At 48.9% G+C, this 19,189-nt stretch overlaps 5 non-coding genes across 5 annotated transcripts; 4 read left to right on the forward strand and 1 right to left on the reverse strand.

Moving 5' to 3' along the window:
• The first annotated feature begins 3,999 nt into the window (after nucleotides 1–3,999).
• On the forward strand, nucleotides 4,000–4,081 carry TRNAS-UGA. Its single transcript has one exon. It is a non-coding gene; the product is annotated as a tRNA-Ser (tRNA).
• Nucleotides 4,082–5,391: 1,310 nt separating this feature from the next.
• TRNAF-GAA lies at nucleotides 5,392–5,464 on the forward strand. The gene has a single exon. It is a non-coding gene; the product is annotated as a tRNA-Phe (tRNA).
• Nucleotides 5,465–7,806: 2,342 nt separating this feature from the next.
• TRNAK-UUU lies at nucleotides 7,807–7,879 on the forward strand. Its single transcript has one exon. It is a non-coding gene; the product is annotated as a tRNA-Lys (tRNA).
• A 9,337-nt stretch (nucleotides 7,880–17,216) lies between these two features.
• Nucleotides 17,217–17,290, forward strand: TRNAT-UGU. Its single transcript has one exon. It is a non-coding gene; the product is annotated as a tRNA-Thr (tRNA).
• A 1,382-nt stretch (nucleotides 17,291–18,672) lies between these two features.
• LOC123360281 lies at nucleotides 18,673–18,889 on the reverse strand. Its single transcript, XR_006575993.1, has one exon. It is a non-coding gene; the product is annotated as a small nucleolar RNA U3 (small nucleolar RNA).
• Nucleotides 18,890–19,189: the final 300 nt, after the last annotated feature.

Raw genomic sequence — 19,189 nt, forward strand, 5'->3', positions numbered from 1 at the left:
GAATGGGAACAGGGACTGGGGATGAGGGAGTTGGGATCACGTTTTGCTACAGGGGGAAATGGGAACGGGAGATGGGAACAGAAACAGGGACACAGGCAAAGCTCTGTGGTGTCAGAGCTGGGAAGGGGACACTACGGAAGGAAACTGGAATCATTGCTTGCTGGACGTTCACCCCAATAAACATCGAATTGTTTGCGCCTTTGGACTTCGGGTATTGCTGCTCTCTGGTCATGCGAGAAGGACCAGGGAAGTAAGAGGGTGAAGGAATAAGCCCTCTAATACTGTCATTTGTTGCTCTAGGCTCCATATGTACGTGCATATTCACATCCCACGCCTGACACAATCACTGTCTTCTATCTGACGAAATAGCCTAATTTCAACCTCTCCTGTAACATTACACCACCAACTATTTAGCATTTGTAGGAGAGAAGTTGGAGGGAATTCAAACATCTTCAAATGGCAAAACTTTCCCCCCGGCCTGGTCAGTGAATCCTATGGTGAGAAACTTTCTGCGCATTTCAGTTTCTTGTATTGTTGGATGGGGCCTGAGGTGCTGGAAGGGAAATGTCCATGGAAACCTTGGACATCACTCTTGTCCGAAAAAAGGCAGGTGTTAGACACAATCGCTTCTCGTATTCCCGTGGAATCCGAGTCTAGCTGAAGAATTTCTGTCTGTCCTAGAGAGAATCATTCCATTGTAAATACAAATGAAATGAGATCTTCAGGTCGAGTCAGCGCCTTTTAAAAATATTTACTGAGAGAAAAGCCATTCTTTGCCTTGTTGATAAGGACAAGAAGCCCTCTTTGCCTTTCTATTTCAAATGCAAAATGAATGGAGATTTTCATTGAAAAACTTCTGTTTTTTAGAGGAATTGAACCCAGGCCATGGCTGTTAAAACACCAGAACCTACTGCTTAAAGCACCAGGGAGGGCTATTTTTATCTGACAGCCAGTGTTGTTTTTCTCAGTGTCCTACTTCACCAATGTCAGACTCTGAGTGTAGTTAAGCTCTGGAATAGGCTCCCAAAGGCGTCTGTGGTGTCTCAGTCCTCAGAGGTTTTTAAGAACAGGTTGAACAAACCTCTGTCGCGGATACTCTGCATATACTTGGTCCCATAGACAACCTGCTCTGGCTCTATTTGCTACCTTCATCGTGTTTGGATGTAAAGGTGGGAATGATGGGGAAATTGGCCCCTCTTTCAAGTTTAAATGTTGTAACTTCTACATCTAGACCGGGGTGGCCAACCTGAGCCAACGTAACTGCCAAACATGCACCTTTGTATGCAACTGCTGAGTCAGTTGTGAACCTTGCTGCCATTATCATTATCCCTTTGAAATGATGATGGTGATGGACACTTGGCTGTATATCCCAGAGTGCCCTGGACTTCTACAGGCTGCATTAGCCAATCCAACCATTCAGAACTTGCAGATGGGCACCTCTGTATTGTGCCTGAGTCTTGTACAGCTTTGAATGGCTGGTAGATGCCGATATTTTCCCATCTTTTTAACCAGCACTAATACCCAGCCAGGCCAGGGCTGGGAAGAGAGAGAGAGCAGCAGGTTTCCCCTATTGTGGCCATCTCGCTTTTTCTTGACTAGCTTCACCTCTGCACCAACTTTACTTTCCTTAGGCAAGCCTGGCTAGCTCAGTTGGCAGAGCATCAGACTTTTAATATGAGGGTCCAGGGTTCAAGTCCCTGGTCAGGTGAAAAACTTCTCACTGTGACTATAAAAATCTGTCTTTCTGGAGTCTTGTTCAGTGTTACTCTTTGTCTCCAGGATTTTGCCTTTCCTAAGAAGGGCCTTTCTGTGCGGGGGATTGAAGGAGCAACTCCTTGACATCCCCTCTGTCCTTGCAGGCTGGAGGAATAAAGGCCTCTGGGCATATAGCATGTTCCTCCCCTGCACACACAAACACACAGAATATTCATAAGGAATTAGAATTAGAATCCACCCCTTTCCTTGGGAGCTTGTTCCTGTCATGAACATCCTTGCTGTTGAATATTTGTGCCTTAGTAGTAATATGAATTTGTCTCTTTTCACCTTCCAGCCATTGGGTCCTGTTATGCCTTTCTCTGCTCGATTAAAGAGCCCTTTCATACCCAATATTTTCTCTCCATTAAGGCCCTTCAACACTTCAGTGAAATCACCTTTCAATCTTCTTTTGATAAGCTAAACAGGTTGAGCTCGTTCAATAGCAAAGAGCCACCAAATGTTCTGAGGGCTGGAGAAAAATGTCTTCTAGGGAAAGTGGTGGATTCTCCATCTCTTGATATCATTTAATGAAGACTAGACGCCTTTCTGGAATGTGTTTGCCCCAAAAGTAGCTATTGTGTCATACAGGAGGCCTGTGATATGCAGGGGGTCAAATAAAATGCTCTAGTTGTCTCTTCTGGCCATAAAGTCGACTAATTTCTGAAAAACTGAGTGTAGCATTGGGAGCAGCGTCTGATGTTTTCCTGTCTAGCCGGCTTGCTGCCTAGAACGAACGCTCCTTGAGTGGGGTGATCCACAGGGAGTAACTGAAACCTCCAAAGTGCCTGGGCAGGGGCAGGACATTAGCACAGCAAGGTAGGGGTGTGGCAGTGACATCACAAAGGCCTTTTGCAGGACCTCAGACTATTGGTCAAAGGTGGTTGGGAGGTGGTGACCTCACAGAGAGATGCTGACATCAGCCAGGCAGGACAGGGGCGAGGGGTCAGGGAAACCTCAGAGACCCCTGTGGCTTTGCTTCAGCAAGTCTCCTTCTCCAGGTCTCTCTTTGAGGACTGAGAGAGTATTCGGGTTCAGGCACGTGAGCTCCAGGAGGAACCTCTTTTGAGATTTCTCCTTCCCTTTTACTGATTTTACTAGTAAACAGAAGTCCCTGTTTAGAAGGTAAGAGCCTCCTCGAGGTTTGAAACCTGTTCAGTCTGATCCATCTGGTGACAGTTGAATTTTAGGTATGGAAAACACTAGCTTAAGAGGCAAAATTTTATTCCGCACCTGGGGAACTACTGGGGTCATTAGGTTTTGTCCTTTTTGTTTCACCTTTTCCTCCATCCATCCCTTCCTCCTTTCTCTTTGTCTCTTGCTTCTTTTGTCCTTTCACCTGTTCCCCTCCCAACACCAGGAGCAGTCTGTGAGTGTGTGTGTGTTGCAGGGGAATGCTCTGCAGCTCCCACTGTGAGAGGTCCACCCAAAATGTGGGGCTGAAATAGTACTCGGGCAGTGATCCCCACCGGTGACCTGGGCCATCCTTTGGGCTCTCTGGTGAGAACCCTCAGCCTCCCGTCCTCAGTCTCTACCCTGATTGGCTGAGCAGGGGGTTATTGACAGGGAGGAGACTCAGGTCCTTGTTCTCTTTTAAGCCCAAGTAAATAAGTCATAACCAGTTCTATGTTCGACAAATTTTGCTGCTTCGCTGCATTAATGGTCTCTGAGCAGTTCATGATTCTCTCTAACATTGCAGTTCTCAAATACTTGCTGAATAATTACTGTGCACTGTTGTTGGTCTGGAGCTCATCTGAGAGCACTTTATTCAGGTCACTCAATGTGTGAAAATCAAGATCTGATGGTTAGTTTGAAAATCAGTGTTCTTAGGTCCTATTCCCAACTCTGCCACTGGCTGGCTGTGTGACCAAAGACAAGTCAATTCTCCTTTCTCAGCCTTAGCTTCTCCCTCTTTCAAGTAGGGATAATAATGATCTGCTCCTACCTACCTCACGGTGGGTGGAGGATGGGGATCCACTGGAGAGTGTCACTAGGAGTATCAGAGGGGTAGCCGTGTTAGTCTGGATCTGTAAAAGCAGCAAAGAGTCCTGTGGCACCTTATAGACTAACAGATGTATTGGAGCATGAGCTACTGCACATGGCTAAGCAAAGAGAACAAACCCCAAATCCTCCCTGTGCTTTGGGAGCCAGGTTTGCGGTGGGAATTCTGTAGTTCAGATGACTTCACGCCTGGGCATTGGGATTCTTTACCAGTTTCTCTGGCATTGGGGTAGTTTTGTGCTCACAGCTGTGATAGCCGAGTGGTTAAGGTGTTGGAGTTGAAGTCCAATAGGGTTCCCCTGCGCAGGTTTGAATCCTGCTCACAGCGAGGCCTGTGTTTTAGCCAGTCTCTCACCCGGGCAATACCTCTGTACAGCCCCCTGAGCCACTCTCAATTCTCTCCCCACCACAAGTAAATCCTGTTCTGCTCCTTTCATCGAGATCCCTGGGACACCCCCTCACACTGTGTCCCTGAGGGGTCAGGCAAACTCTCAGCACCTGAAGCCTCTGCCACTCACCTGGTGCCCCATAGATCAGCCATAGCCCTGGTTCTGCTCCTCTCTCTAGAGTGTGAAAGGAGCTGAGTCAGCGAATCCATGGGGGCTGCAGAACCAACATAGAAAAAATAGGAGCTCAGCGCCCACTGGCAGCCACCTCTCCCCCCCCACACACTACAGGCCTTGCTGACAAGCTCCTCCTCTTCCCCTTCAGCACCTCCCACCTGCCAGTGATCAGCTGTTCAGTGGGTGCAGGAGGCGCTGGGCGGGGAGGGGGAAGAGAAGGGACAGCAGGAGGTGGGGGAGGGAGAGGAATGGGGCAGGAAGGTGCAAGCCGGGAAGAGATGGGACAGGGGTCGGGGCTTGGGGGAAGGGGGGGAGTGGGGGCAGGGCCTGGGGAGGAAAGGGGGGGCTTTGTCACAGACCCCTCTAGGGCCGGCCCTGAAGGGAAGCACCGACTATCACAGTGACAATACAACTGACCAGCATTGCGGGGGGGAGAGGGCTCAGGGAGATCCGCACTCACCAGGTCTCTTCTCTCCCCCACGGTGAGCCAGACACTGCTCTCTCCTGGCTCTCACTCTAGCAGCTGGACGCCAAGGAGCCATTTCCCCACAGGAAGTGCATTGAGTGCCCCTGTGGTGCTGGGGGGCTGGCGCTGCTGCTGCCTGTGGGGCTGGCAGGGGGGCTGATGTCTGCACAGACTCTTAGCTGTGTCAGGTTCCTCCAGTGGTGGTGTGGAGAAGCCGTTCATTTTCCTGTTCACACTCCTGTGCGGTGTGAAAATTGGGGAGGGGAGGCAGAAGCCCCACTTCCCTCCCGACATGACGCCCAGTGGGGGAAGCCAGGACAACAGGGTGGGGCGGCAGGTCGTGGCCAGACTCTCACCGCCAGGGTCTAGTCTAGCTCAGGGTCCAGCTCAACCTCCTCCCCGCGCCACTGGCCCCCAGTCTCCTTCCACCACCAGGTCAACCCGGGCACTAGGGCAGGAACGGGGTGAGGCAGCAAGTCAAGCTGAGCAAGGCAGGCAAAAGCGAGTCTTGTCTTCATGGGCCGCTCCCAATTACGTCCTTTTTGTCTGCAACTGCTGCAAAAATCTCTCGGGCAGAGAAGCAACAGGCCAAAATACTGTTTCATAGCTACCAAAGTAGCTCAGTTGGGAGAGCGTTAGACTGAAGATCTAAAGGTCCCTGGTTCAATCCCAGGCTTTGGTAGGCCCTTTGATCCCTCTTTGTGCAGGGGGTGGCTTGTTTTCTAGGAAGGCAGCAGCACCTTTATCTGAGGCAAGTACCTGATTTTGCACTCCCCAGCAGGATAACAGAGAGCGTGGGCTTCTCCCCCTAGTTGGCCCACCTGACCTATAAGGATGAGAGATGGGAGCTGTCTTTCCCACATGACTTATTTGTCAACCCAAAATGGTGGAAACAGAGTGAGGAAGGACGGCCCTCGGAGATGGTGCCAGAGGGGGCAGGGACTTGGGAGGGACGCTCCTCTGCAAAGCTGAGTGACGACAGTACTGGGGAAGGGGCATCTGGCACGTGGAATGTGGCAGGGATTCAGAGGCCCAAGAGGAGGCACTTGATGTTAAGGTGTGAAAGGAAAGATCTGTGGTGGGAACTGGCTCCCTTCCTCTGGACCACACAGTGTTTGGTGTTAGGGCTGATTTTAATTGTCAGCCGGCCTGAGAACCACTTGTGCCGTTTTCTCGACCGTGAGAGGAAACATTTTTACAATGAGCACTACCTGGCGCAGGTCTGTAGCGAGGTCGGCTTAGAGGACGTGTTTCTCCGTAATGGAACCAGTGGAGGGCGGGCGGTTGCCTCCTATTCCTCTGACCCGAGCTCACACCAGCCGCAGAGGGGATACACCTTTCTGCGGGGACAGGCCACAAGTCACACTGACCGGATTTCCGTGAAGGAGAGCACGTCAACAGCCCAGTGCAGGGTGGTGCCAATGGACTGTTCGGATCACGCAGCTCTCACCGTGTGCTCAATGTGGGCAATTCCCTGACCCACGGCAGAGGCTATTGGGAGATGAACATCCAGAGCTTGCAAGATAAAGGAGCAGGGGGGCGAGGCCTGGTGGTGTTGGCAGAACGGGAAAGTATCAGAGGGTTCTATGGTAACCAGGGGGATTGATGGGAGTCGGTGAGGGAGGAGTTGGCAGCTTTGTTCCGGCGGTCGGGCAAACACCACAACATTCAAGAAACCAACAGTGCCAAGTCCTGCAGCGTCGCCTGTGGGATTTCCACAAGAGCATCCAGGCTGGGGAGCCAGTCAGCGTGTGACTGTACAACCGGATCAAGCGACAGCTGGCTGAGTTCCAGGAGATGAGGCTGCAGCTGGCTGATATGAGTGGGAGCACTGAGTGAAGGGAGGGGGTAGCCTCCCCTGACATTTTTGCAGCCTGCAGGGAACAAAGACCAAGTAGGGGGATGCGGGGACTCGGGGCAGGTCCCACGGACGTGGTAGATCAGGATTATAGTTGATGGAGAAGAAAAGAGAGTCCTGGGAGAGGAAGCTGCTGGTGGGAAGAACATGAGGCTTTTAACCGTGGGGGGGTCCAGTGTTTGAGCCCTAGTTTTAGCAGCTGGCTTTTAAGCTGCTGTGCAGGCCAGTCACCTAACACATCCTGGGCAAGTCCAGAGCCACACACGGATTCCCAGAAGCCATAGCAATTTCCTAGAAAGGCCCCTTTCTCCTGCTGAGTCCTTAGGAAGCAGGATAGAAACCCACATCTGCAGGAGCAGGCCCAGAAAGCGCAGTCTCGGGTTGGCAGTGAGCACTGTGGGACCAGGTGCTGAGAAAGTCGAGGGGAGAAGAGAGTGGGAGCAGCTGCAGAGAAGCTGTGAGTGCAGAGTGCAAACCTGCCAGCTGAGGGTCACAGGTGTCTAGAGACTGTGACACCATCTGGTCCCATGGTGTAAAGTTCAGCTGTCAGGACACTGACTAGTGCGAGCTGAGCTCAGATCTCAGGGGGACTCTGGGACCTGTTGCTTCATACCTAAGTTGGAGTTTCAAGGCTTTGTCTTGCTGTTTCAAATGATGCGGGAGCCGGTCTTTTGCCTGCTGGCTGTTGTGACTTGCGCACCAGAAGGGACGCCGGATCCAGCAGGCTGGCCTTGCCTGGAGCCCTGTAGGGAGGGATGGGAGCTGGGTTTACTCTGAGTCCTGCAGCTGGGCTGCAGCCAGGCACGGGAGGCCGCCCTCTTGGTTGACCTAGTAGCCCAAAGTCACTTTGGCGGCATTGGTCTTTCCCCAGGAATGCTGAGGGCAGGCCTGAGGGAGGGAGACTCAATCCTCCTCCCTATTGGTCAGGGCGGAAGAGGCGGCTGTAAGAGCGGCCAGGTTCCTGAGCTGGGCTTTCCAGCGTTTGGGGAGGGTGGAGCTGACTGGGGCATGGTGCTGGCAAAATGCTTCAGGGCGCTGGTGGGAGGAGCAGGCCAGGGCCAGGGCTGGGAAGAGAGAGAGAGACCAGCAGGTTTCCTCTAGTGTTTCCTGCTCTCTTTTTCTTCCATAGTTTCTCCTCTGCATGAACTTGCTCACTTTCTCTATGAGCCTGGCTAGCTCAGTTGGCAGAACATCAGACTTTTAATCTGAGGGTCCAGGGTTCAAGTCCCTGGTCAGGCACTCAACTCTTCTCCAAGGTCTTAAAAAGCTCTGTCTCTGGAGTCCTTCTTGATGTTACTCTTTCTCTTTAGGATTTTGCCTTTCCTAAGAAGGGGTTCTGTGTGTGGGATTGAAGGGGCAACTTCCTGACACCCCCTCTCTCCTCACAGGCTGGAGAAATAAAGGCCTCTGGGCAGGGGCAGCCCTAGACTAGCTGCCAGCACCTGGCGCCCCAGGTGAACCCCGCAATCGTCACCCCCGCCCCCAAACCCCAAGGGCAGAGCTAGGCTGAGGTATTTTGGTAAACTGGGAAACATTTTGCCCCTTTTTTCCTTTTAATGTTTTTAAGCTTTTTTTTTTTAAACAGAGGCTTAATTATTCGGTTTGTCCATCCGTCCGTCTGGCCAACCAATGTTTCTTTCTCCATTCTTCTGGTTCTGGCTGCCCCTTACTACAGCCATAACTCTGGTCTTGAACTTTATAGAGTAGTGAGGTGCCTTAAGGGTTAAATGCTAAATCCCAAACCCAAACAACACTAGTTACCTGTGTCTGGCAAAAGGTGTCTGGCAGTTTTACCACTTTGAATGATTCAAATGGATTTTCAGTGGCATTATAAAAAAAACCCAACAAAGCAGAACCAAACCAATTCATCTTAAACCTTCAAAACAAGAGTTTTACAAACCATGAGTGTCAGTTTAGGTCCTTAAAAAACCTTACATCATCGCACACAAAGTTCTCCTTTGCCTAACATCCCTTGCACTGCGATTACTCTTTTTTACACAACTGAACCCCGATTGCACGTCCATCTTGTACAACCAGAGCCAGCCAGGGGCAGGCAAGTTAAGTGCCAATAGAAACCCCGGACATTCCTTTAGTGATTTTGTTTACATTACCCTGTAGTCAAATCATTTTGATGAGATTATCTCTCCGCCTGCTGCCTGCAGCCATCCCCTATCGACCATTTCTGTGGGCAAAGGGCCCATTTCCCCTCAGAATGGCTATAAAGGCTTCGCGGGACAAAACATAGAGGTGGTAGTAGCCACTGAACCTGACCCTCTTGTATAATTTAATTACCAAACTTCTATCAAATGTGACTGCACAGAGCTGCACATACAGTTACATAAACTGAAAGTGAGCAACTGTCCCCAGAACTCACTGCCAGTGGCACAGGTACTTTTTAAGTACCGAGACGTGCAGTGACACATCCTTCATGGGAACCGGCCGGCGTGTGCACGGCCGACGTATGCAGAGCAAAGGTTACCCACGGGCGCCGTGTCAGGCTCTGGCACCACGTGAGACAATGGACCACTTTCTGGTGGCTGGTTTGTTTCCACGGCAGGTGTGGGGACTTCTGGCTACATGATGGCGGCTGCCAGACTCGGTTGGACAGGATTCTTTTCAGCTCACCTGAGGCTTGTTCCTGGCCGAACGAGGGCAACCACAGGGCTCCAGCAGAACCAGCTGCAGCTGCAGCAATGGCGCCCTCTGCAGGGGCCGGCGTATAGCGGGCGGGTGTCACGGGACACACTACACCTGCTCAATGTCAGAAAATCCCCTTCAGACTAAACCAGTTTGTTTCTCGAAATCAAAACAAGTGGGATGAAAGTTCTTTGCACAAATATTTTGTTGCAAAACAAAAGCATCTCCTGTTTGTCACAGTGTGTTAAATTGTCTCGTCACACACAGAGGGGAGACACTTAGATCACAAACATTAGATAAGATGCTTCAGTCTGAGCTAAGTAGTTGCTGCTCTTAACAATTTCAAAACAAAAATCAAATAGACTATTTCAGCTATTCTAATATGTCATAATCTGCTCTGAGTAAATGTGATAGGACACCTCATATTATGCACTACTCCTAGTGACACTCTCCAATGGATCCTCATCCTCCACCCACCGTGAGGTAGGTAGGAGCAGATCATTATTATCCCTACTTGAAAGAGGGAGAAGCTAAGGCTGAGAAAGGAGAATTGACTTGTCTTAGGTCACACAGCCAGCCAGGGGCAGAGTTGGAAATAGGACCCAAGAGCCCTGATTTTCAAACTAACCATCAGATCTTGAATTTCAAACATTGAATGACTTGAGTAAAGTGCTCTCCGATGAGCTCCAGACCAACAACAGTGCCCAGTAATTATTCAGCATGTATTTTAGGAGAACTGCAATGTTAGAGAGTATTAGTAACAGGATGAAATTCAATAGTGAGAAGTGTAAGGTTATGCATTTAGGGATGACTAACAAGAATTTTAGTTATAAGCTAGGGACGCACCAGTTGGAAGTAACGGAGGAGGAGAAGGACCTGGGAGTCCTGGTTGATCGTAGGATGACTATGAGTAGGCAATGTGATGTGGCCGTTAAAAAAGCTAATGCGGTCTTGGGTTGCATTAGGCGGGGTATTTCTAGTAGGGATAAGGAAGTGCTAGTCCCGTTATATAAGGCGTTGGTGAGACCTCATTTGGAGTATTGTGTGCAGTTTTGGTCTCCCATGTTTAAGAAGGATGAGATAAAACTGGAACGGGTACAAAGAAGGGCCACTAGAATGATCCGGGGAATGGAAGGCCTGTCGTATGACAGGAGACTTGAGGAGCTCGGTTTGTTTTCCTTAACCAAAAGAAGGATAAGGGGAGATATGATTGCACTCTTTAAATATATCAGAGGGATAAATACCAGGGAAGGAGAGGAATTATTTCAGCTCAGTGCTAATGTAGACACGAGGACAAACGGATATAAATTGTCAGTCAGGAAATTTAGGCTTGAAATTAGACGAAGGTTTCTAACCATCAGGGGAGTGCAATACTGGAACAGCCTACCGAGGGAAACAGTAGGGGCGAAGGACCTCCATGACTTTAAGATCAAGCTAGATAAGTTTATGGAGGAGATGGTATAATAGGATAACGGGCTTAGTCAATAGGTCAATTAAGTGCCAAACTGGTACTTAATTGGGTCAAATTGGGTCAATGATATGATATTCTTAACCTCTTTCAGAGGGTATGGCTGGAGAGTCTTGCCCGCATGCTCGGGGTTCAGCTGACCGCCATATTTGGGGTCGGGAAGGAATTTTCCTCCAGGGCAGATTGGCAGTGTCCCTGGAGGTTTTTCGCCTTCCTCCGAAGCATGGGGCAGGGGTCGCTTGCTAAAAGAGTGGGTAGATCGGCTAATGTGGCCTGCATCTTGCAGGAGGTCAGACTAGATGATCATAATGGTCCCTTCTGATCTTGAATTCTATGATTCTATGATTCTATGATCATGAACTGCTCAGAGACCATTAATACAGCGAAGCAGCAAAATTTGTCAAACATAGAACTGGTTATGACTTATTTACTTGGTCTTAAAAGAGAACAACAAGGGCCTGAGTCTCCTCCCTGTCAATAACCCCCTGCTCAGCCAATCAGGGTAGAGACTGAGGATGGGAGGCTGAGGGTTCTCACCAGAGAGCCCAAAGGATGGCCCAGATCACTGCCCGAGCACTATTTCAGCCCCACATTTTTGGGTGGACCTCCCACAGTGGGAGCTGCCACTCCACACACACCAAACAACACACACACCCCTCCTGGTGTTGGGAGGGGAACAGGAGAAAGGACAAAAGAAGCAAGAGAAGAAGAGAAAGGAGGGGGGGAGGGATGCAGGAAAAGGTGAAAAAAAAAGGACAAACAATAATCCCCAGTGGTTCTAAGGGACAAAATCCCAGGTGCGGAATAAAATTCTGCCTCCTTAAGCTCGTGTTTTCCATGCCTAGAATTCAACTGTCACCGGATGGATCAGACCGAACAGGTTTCAAACCTCGAGGAGGCTCTTACCTTCTAAACAGGGACGTCTGTTTTCTAGTAAAATCACTAAAAGGGAAGGAGAAAACTCGAAAGAGGTTCCTCCTGGTGCTCACGTATGTGAACCCAAATACTCTCTCAGTCCTCAAAGAGAGACCTGGAGAAGGAGACTTGCTGAAGCAAAGCCACAGGGGTCTCTGAGGCTTCCCTGGCCCCTCGCCCCTGTCCTGCCTGGCTGATGTCAGCATCTTTCTGTGAGGTCACCACCTCCCCACCACCTTTAACCAATAGTCTGAGGTCCTGCAAAAGGCCTTTCTGATGTCACTGCCACACCCCTCCCTTGCTGTGCTAATGTCCTGCCCCTGGCCAGGCACTTTGGAGGTTTGAGCTACTCCCTGTGGATCACCCCACTCAAGGAGCGTTCGTTCTAGGCAGCAAGCCGGCTAGACAGGAAAACATCAGACGCTGCTCCCAATGCTACACTCATTTTTTCAGAAATTACTCAACTTTATGCCTAGAAGAGACCATTAGAGCATCGAATCTGACCCCCTGCATATCACAGGCCTCCTGTATGACACAATAGCTACTTTTGGGGCAAACACATTCCAGAAAGGCATCTAGTCTTCATTAAATGACATCAGGAGATGGCAAATCCACCACTTTCCTTGGTAGCTTGTTCCTGTGGCAAATCATCCTCGCTGTTGAATATTTGTATCTTATTTGTAATATGAATTTGTCTCTTTTCACCTTCTAGCCGTTGGGTCTTGTTATGCCTTTCTCTGCTAAATTAAAGAGCCCTTTCATACCCAATCTTTTCTGTCCATTAAGGCCCTTCAACACTTCAGTGAATTCACCTTTCAAACTTCTTTTGATAAGCTAAACAGGTTGAGCTCATTCAATAGCTCACTAGAAGGCATTTTTCTCCAGCCCTCAGAACATTTGGTGGCTCTTTGGTCATCAGATTCCTGAACTGTAGCTTTTTCTTCTGCACAGCACAGCTCCTGGAGAAGAGGGATCTGCAAATGTACATTCGTATGATCCCTTTGTTTAATTGATGAAAACATAAATTGACACTTAGAGGATTGCAACTGATTTCAGCTGATGGACAGCTTTGCTAGGTTTTTATGCATTTGGACAGTGAAATGTTGAGTGTTTACATTCATATCAAGCACCCCCATACAGTGGAGCTCCTGAACATAATGGAGAATGGAAATGAAAATGTTTTCCTTTTTTTAAAAAAAAGAAAGGGATGGTTTTAAGAGAACACGGGGGCTTGAATCAAAGAACACTTGATCTACCATCAAGCACTCTACCACTAAGCTATGCCTCCATGACCACAGGAGTATGGACTCATGATCTCCAGGACTTTGAAGGACAGACCCTGCTTTATCAAGGTACTTTGCCATTCCCAGACTACAGGTGGTTTTAAAAATGGGGTTTGATTAAACTTCTTAAATGTGGTAAACACCACAGCTTGCACACCCACCGATATAGCTTCTCCCACTGACATCGCTGCCACCTCTTGGGGAAGTGGATTAATTACACCCACAGGAAAACTCTCTCCCCTCAGCATAGAGCAGTGGTTCTCAAGCTGTGTGTCAGGACCCCCAAAGATGTGACCCTGTTTTAATGGGATTGCCAGGGCTGGCATTAGACTTCTTGGTGCCTGGGGCTGAAGCCGAAAGTCTGAGCCCCACCACTCAGGGCTGAATCCCACAAGCTCTGGTGGTTTTGCCCTCCCCTAACCAGGGCAGGCCTCAGGCTCTGTCTCCTCTGCTTGTGCTCAGTGTGGAGGGGCTTGGTGCATCTTTCCAGGACCATGTAGTAAGGTTTTTTTTGGCACAAGGGGTTTGCAGTGAAAGGAAGTTTGAGAAACCCTGGCATAGAGCCTCTGAATATGTCTAGACTTGGCTCCTTGTGGCAGATCAGACACTGAAAGTGCAGCCATGGAGACACCACACACCAGCCTCACCTAGTAGGCAAGAATCAAACCTCCACAGAAAAATGCCTATTGCTTTCTAACCCATCTCCCTAAGCCCTCAGCCACCACCACTTAACAAAGGGGCTTTTCTACACTGTGGTTCTGTTCTCACTGAAGGGTCATTTCCAATTGTTCGCTCAGACCAGCATTAGGGAAAATGGTGCCCTGGGCAAAGCTTGTACTTTGGCACTTCCCCATTGCCCCTGGACGATCCCCACTCCCCCTTTACCGCTAGTTCCTGCACTCCCAACCCTTGCACCTCCTTCACCCCTAACTCCTGCCCCCTCCTGTGCCCCCTTTGGCCTTAACTCCCTGGGCCACCAGCCATTGCCCCTCTCCTGCAGCCCCTTCACATGGCTCCAGTGCTGGGGGCCCCGCACTTGTTCTCCCTTTCCCTGGGATTTGGCATCACTAGCCCCTGCTTAGTGAGTAGGGTTCAGTGGTCCCCAAAATGTGGGGCATGACTCCTAGGGGGAGGAGGAACATTCATGGGGGCACCTCAGCGCCTGAGCCAGCCCCCATGGAGGGAGCAGCACTCAGCCCCACTCTGCCCCAGCTCTTCCCCAACCCCACCCTCAGCCTGGGGCTCTGGCTCCCAGCTCGGCCTCGACCCCCTTACCCCTGTCTGCACCCCTCTCCCCAGCAAGCAACAGCCCCACTCCCAGCCCCGGTTCTTGACTGCAGCTTCCGAGGGGCCACAGCCATGGCTAAGAGGGCACAGTGTGAAATGTTTGGGGAATCACTGGTTTAGGGTGACATTCTCAATCACTTCTACAAAGTCCAATAAAAGCAATTCCTCACCCACCCACCCACCCCTCCATCAGGACAGACTAGGTATGTTCTGCTGCCCTTCACTCATGCAGGAAGGATAATAACATTTCATTCCACTCAATCCTAAAGTGATTTGTAACCCACCACCAGCCAAAACTGGTCATTTTGGGGAAGTGGCCCCATCATGCTGCATAGCTAGGCAGAGTAGGCGTGTCTGTGCAAACACGGTCTGTTCCTGAAGTCTTTCCCCCAGCTCCTCACTAGATGTGAGGGGGGAGCTCATTCAGCCCCTGCTTCCGCTTAGTATTTTAAAACTCCTTATTGTCCCTATCTCTGCTGGCCTTAGATTTCTCCTCCTGTCTCTTTTGTGACAGCTCAGATGAGGTGGCCGAGTGGTTAAGGTGGTGGACTGCTAATCCATTGTGCTCTGTCTGCATGGATTCAGATCCCATACTTATCAGATGCATTTAGTCTTCACCGCTCCTTTGTAGACAGCCATGTCCCCCTTTGGTACAAATGACAGTTCAAACAATGTTGCTTCTTGCAAACAAAAACCTTCTCAGAAACACAAAACTCCCTTGCTTTGAATAAAATGTCTAAATCCCAGATTTCTAAAAAAAAAAAATCTCTAGTGCTGTATTTCTTAGTTTTTATCTCAAAAGGGAATATCCTCATCATCTCCCCCAAACACCCTGGGACCTGCCCAAATTATTAAAATACCCTCAACCCAAGCAAGGCCAGAGCAGTGAACCAGAGCTAGTGTCTAGGCCAAGCTGTTCTGAAGGAGGCAACTCAAACATTTTCTCCCTGCTTCCCTTGGCAAGGTCTGACTGAGAAAACAAAATTCCCCAAACTGAAAATTTTCTACCAAGAACCCAATATTAGTCTGTTTGGGGACTTTGGTTTGCAAGTACTATTGTTATTATTCTCTTCTGATTTCTGAGTCAGTTCAGTTCAGTCTTTGTCCTCCAGGTGTGTTTCCAGCTGCTGAGTTGTGGGGGAGAGAGGCCAACTCATGATGTCTCTTTCCCTCTTTCATAGTTTCTTCCAACTTGCTAGGAAGCTCCTTTGTTACGATGTGAGTCAAGCAGTGTCCGTTGTCGCTGTGCTATATCGGAGAAGCCTGCATTGTACACGGTTCCTGGGATAGTCCTTGGGAGTGTGGATACCTTCAATGGGCCAGCAGTGAGTCTGGCTGCTCCACTATTACACCTGAAAGGCTGGTGGGGGGCATTTTCCAACCTCATAACATATCTCAGTAACACACACGGAGCAAAACGTCATAACTTCCCAGCCAATGTGAGCACACACAATCCAACAAGATATTAATGTTCAACAGATCAAGACTTTTGAAATGATACCTCACCAGGCAGACTTTGTATAAACCATCTCATCGTTATATGAGAGTGGTGAATATGGGGCTTGCAGGATGCTGCTTTGAGCACAGCGTGCCACACCTGGGCTGACATTGCAATGGAGACGTACCCTTAGAGTCCATCTCTCCTGGGACAAAGATGGCAGCAGGGCTGGCCTGGGTCATCTGACTTGGGCTCATGGACGTAAAGCTGAGAGGCTAAAAACTGTGGTGCAGATATTTGTGTTCACGCTGAAGCCTGGGTTCAGAAACCATCACCCCTCATGGGGCCTCAGAGGTTGGGCTCAAGCCCATATGTCTGCACTGTAATTTTATAAAGGTTGGGAGGGAGTTTAGCAACTGGAAATGGTAAAACCTCATTGAGGGGAGTGGACCATTGACCTATCAGCTCTTAACACCCAAACTTTCAGTAACTCTATTATCAGTGCCTGCGAGTGTAATTTAAACCATAGGTCCATCCAGCTCTGAATCTTGTCTTCTGACAGTAGCCAATACCAGGTGCCCCAAAAGCCACCTCTCAAAGTACCACTGGGAGTTGAACCCAGGATCTTCTGTTTACAAAACTGGCGCTTTAACAAGCTCAGCCATGACACCGGCTGTTATTAAAAGCATTGTGTTTGTGCACACCTGACTCTCTACCAATCCCCACTGGGCCCTGACAAGTGTTGCTCGTGTTTGGATTCTGTAAAGCAGAGGAGCAGGTGAAAGTTTTGCTCCCAAGGTGTGTGTGTGATTCTTTGGACACCTCTACACTACAAAATTAGGTTGGTGTAATTACATTACTTAGGCTGACAATGCAGTTATATCAACCTAATCCTGGTGCAGATAGGGGCTCAGCTGTCAGAACTTCCCGGTGCTATGAAAGGGGAGGGGCCCAGCATCAGTAGCAGGAATGCAGGGCAGGTGAGTTCACGGCAGACAGGGTGGGATACTGGTGGAGACCAGTTATGGTGATATAATGACCAGCAGCATCTACACTGACAATTTGTCACTTTAAGTTTGCTGCACAAAGCTCTAGGCCTCTCGTCGAGGAGGTTTTATTTTGTCACCAAAACAGGGCAATTTTGGCATTGCAGTGTGTGCACCAGCCACAAGCTGCCAACCGAGGGAGTGTTGTGTGTTTGTGTGTTCTTCACACACCTGAGCAATATAATGATGCTGAAATAACTTTGTAGTGCAGACCTGGCCAAAGATTCTCTCTCTCTCTCTCTCACACACACACACACACACACACACACACACACACACACACACACACACACACACACACACACACACACACACACACACACACACACACACACACACACACACACACACACACACACACACACACACACACACAGCTTGCAAGGAAAACCTCACCTGCTCCTCTGCTTTGCAGAATTCAAACACAAGCAAAGTTTTTCAGGCTCCAGTGGGGATGGCAGGGAGTCAGGTGTGGGCAGACACTGTGTTTTGGCTACAGGCAGGCACCATGGCTTAGTTGGCTAAAGCACCTGTCTTGTAAACAGGAAATCCTGGGTTCAACTCCCAGTGGTGCCTTGTTGATTAACTTTTGGGGCACCTGGTATTGGCTTCTGTCAGAGGATAAAACACAGAGCTAGATGGGCCTTTGGCCCAGCCTAGTATGGCTGTTTAAATTATACTCACAGGTATTGATAACAGAATTACTGAAAGTTTGGGAGTTAAGAGCTGATAGGTCAGTGGTCCAGTCCCCTCACAGATGACCCCCCTCCCTCTGGGACAGGGACAGGTCTGAGCTCTCACACCAAATGCTCATTGTGGCTGCCAGAATCTGTGGGCAGCTCATTTAGTTTGCACGGAGGGTTGAGTCCAGCTGACCTCACCGAGGCTGGCTAAGAGCACCCATGACAGCAGCTGATAGTACAGTATAACTTGTAACTGTCATTGTCAATTTGCAAAGCAGCAGACAGTACAGTGCAGCTGGCAACTATCTTTGCTAATTTGCACAAGGCAAGGGGATGCTACTGTGTAGCACTGCAGTAACATGTCTGTCAGCACCATCCAGTAGACATACAGTGACAGTGAAAAAAAGGCTGAACGGGCTCCATGATTGCCGTGCTATGGCGTCTGCCCGGGCAATCCAGGGAAAAGGGTGCAAAATGATTGTCTGCCGTTGCTTTCACGGAGGGAGGATTGACTGATGACATTTACTCAGAAACACCCACGACACTGTTTTTGCCCCATCATGCACTGGTATCTCAACCCAGAATTCCAATGGGTGGGGAGACTGCAGGAAATATGGGATAGCTATGGGATAGCTACCCACAGTGCAACGCTCTGGAAATCGATACTAGCCTCAGTACATGGGCGCACACCGCCAAATTAATGTGCTTAGTGTGGCCGCGTTCACTTGACTTTATATAATCTGTTTCCAAATACCGGTTTCTGTAAAATGGGAATAATCCCATAGTGTAGACATACCCTGAGACAGCTTTAGAACCCTCTACCCACTATACGGCCAAGAGACAGCAACTCTCAGATCCTGTGTGGATTGTCTGATGGGCTTGGGGCCAAGAGCAAACTGCGTATGCCCTGCCAGAGCAGGAGAAGTAAAAAATAGGGGCTTCCTGAAAAATGGGAAGGGAAGAAGAGAGAAATGGAGAAGCAAGTGGAAAAGGAAGAGAACGTGCAGACACAGGACCCTACCTAAATTCTTAAATAGATTACAAGAAAAAAAAGAGAGAGCAGCATAAAGAAATTTAAAAAATCTTTCAGTAAGTACTGAATAGAAACATTTAAAACAACATTTTCACACTACCTTTATTTTTCTTCCAAATTCTACCAAATCAAAATAAGACTTGCTACTAAACAGAACTGCATAAAAGCTTTGCTTTAAACAAATTCAGATAACAGAAAAGAAAACCAAAACATTTATTTTTAAACTTGTTTTATAAGGACTAACCACTCAGTCTGTGTTCTCTTCCTTTCAGCTTCCCAAAAGGAAAGCAAGAACACTCATCAATAGCAAACAGCAGATGCATTAAAGCACCACTGTCTACTCACTTCATACTCAAAAAAGAACACTTTAACTCCTCATTGTGGTTAGCAAGATCAGACACTTTCAACCACACATCTCTAGTAACAAACTATAGAAATGATCTCTGAAAGTATAGTCTTAACAAAGCTGTGCTTGGCTACACACCCAGGCTAATGTGCACAAGCTTTCTTCCCACGGTGAATGTTTTCATACAACAGGTTTCACCCCCAGCGAATTAAAGACCAAAAATCTAAAACCAGGTTCCCATTTCATTAAAGCACAATTGAGACAGCTTTAGAACACTGTCCATTAGAAGACGTTTATGTCGCTATTTACAGAAACACACCCCCTGATTAGCATGTGGAGCTCCTACCGACCAATCAAACCCTCTTGCTTTGCCATACCTCTCACAGGCTCCTCCATACCACATGACAGCCTGT

Source organism: Mauremys mutica, unplaced genomic scaffold, assembly GCF_020497125.1.
Source record: "Mauremys mutica isolate MM-2020 ecotype Southern unplaced genomic scaffold, ASM2049712v1 Super-Scaffold_100246, whole genome shotgun sequence".
NCBI lineage: Eukaryota > Metazoa > Chordata > Testudines > Geoemydidae > Mauremys > Mauremys mutica.